General features: G+C 43.0%; 1 non-coding gene across 1 annotated transcript; it reads right to left on the reverse strand.

The window, feature by feature from the left end:
• Positions 1-347: 347 nt before the first annotated feature.
• TRNAF-GAA lies at positions 348-421 on the reverse strand. The gene has a single exon. It is a non-coding gene; the product is annotated as a tRNA-Phe (tRNA).
• Between the last annotated feature and the right edge of the window lie 1,476 nt (positions 422-1,897).

A 1,897-nucleotide genomic window follows, 5' to 3' on the forward strand; every position in this document is an offset into this window, starting at 1 on the left:
TGCCATGAAATTAATGATATTTTCATCAATTAATGTGGGAGTTGCCTCAACCCACAGCATACTTCGCATGTGTTAACTATCTAGCCTGATCAACACGACCTCCAAACCATCTCCTTGGTATGCTCTTGCTTCTATATCCCTACAGACTGTTTTTCACAATTTTTCACTGTTTTTCACAAAGCTACCAATTGCTCTCTCAATGCACAAAACATTCTATCTGTCCTCTGTTCCAAGCCTTTAAATTGCTTCCCATAAGAGTGAGTAAAATCCAAAGCAATTACCAACACCCACCATGGCCCCATATATATCTGATTTTGTGTCTCCTAACTGTCTGAAGTTTGCATTTCTGGCCCATATGGGGACTGAACCCACAACCTTGGTGTTTTCAGCACCACGCTCTAACCAACTGAGCTAACTGGCCACCTAATGTGAGAGTGGGGCCATAGATAAGGCTGAGCGCCAAAGAATTGATGCTCTCAAATTGTGGTGCTGAAGACTCTTGAGAGTCCCTTGGACAGCAAGTAGATCAAACCAATCAACTCTAAAAGAAATCAACCCTGAATATTCATTGGAAGGACTGATCTGAAGTTAAAGCTCTAATACTTGGACCACCTGATACAAAGAGCCGACTCATTGGAAAAGACCCTGATGCTGGGAAAGATTGAAGGCAGGAGGAGAAGAGGGCGACAGAGGATGAGATAGTTAGATAGCATCACTGACTCAGTGGACATAATTTGAGCAAACTCCAGGAGATAGTGAAGGACAGGGGAGACTGACATGCTGCAGTCCATGGGCTTGTAGAGTCGTACATGACTGAGCGACTATCTGAACAGCAACTGTCTGAAGTCTTTTCATACTTCCTCCCCACGCACTCTTTCTCTACTCCAGATATTCCCATTCTCTTCTCCAGGGGATCTTTCCGACGAAGGGATTGAATCTGGGTCTTAAGCATTGCAGGCAGATTCTTTACCATCTGAACCACCAGGAAGGCCACCCATAAAACTTCACTGAATCTCAGCTGGTGAAGAAGTCTGGGAAATGCTCTCTGTAGCCATCTGGTTTTAATCATACAGAGAAGAGAAAATAGTAAGTGTGGGGCTAAGAACCAATAAACTATCCAGTGCCCTTGGCATAATATAAATTGCATAATAAATATTTATTGAGAAGGCAAAATGAATATGTCCTCCTCATAGCTTCTCCTATTAATCAGTACCTGCTCATAAGATTATGAAAATTACAGGGAGGCACAGCTAAGGGCATTGGAGGTGGTGATCTGAGAATTATATAAAGAGTAGGTGTGATTATCCTGGAAACTCATATGTTAAGCAAACCAATACAATGACACTCTCTTCTTATAGATAAATGTTACATTAAAGCATCTCACTAACACTTGCATTCAAACCCCCTTCCTGAAAAAATGAGATACGGTGCTAGCCAAAGCCTAGAGTCATGGGATCCAAATCCGGCAGAGATGACAGGGCTGCCACAGGAGTGAGAGTGCATGAAGAGCGGCAGTTCTAAACAACGACAACCAGGGATAAAGCAGGAGAAAAACCAAGCTGACGCTAAAACCGGAGCATCAGTTTAATGAAACTGGGTAGTGGGGCAGAAAACGGAAACCAGGCAACAGAATAAGAACTAGTCACCAAGGGATAGAGAAAAGGCTCAGAATAAAGGCTGGGAGGCGAAGCACTCAGAACTCCTGTGGTTCTGGAGCGTAACTCATCAGAGCTTTTTGAGCAGAGGCTTTCTCACTACCCTCTGTGTGGGGAGAAACCTTACCGACATACTACAAGATGAGTAAAGGGACAGATGAAATGTAATTTATCACTACTATCTTAAGTTTCAGGCACTATGATAAGCATTTTACATGAGTGCATTATCTAATTTTCCGCTC

The sequence above is a fragment of the Cervus canadensis genome, chromosome 25 (assembly GCF_019320065.1).
Source record: "Cervus canadensis isolate Bull #8, Minnesota chromosome 25, ASM1932006v1, whole genome shotgun sequence".
NCBI lineage: Eukaryota > Metazoa > Chordata > Mammalia > Artiodactyla > Cervidae > Cervus > Cervus canadensis.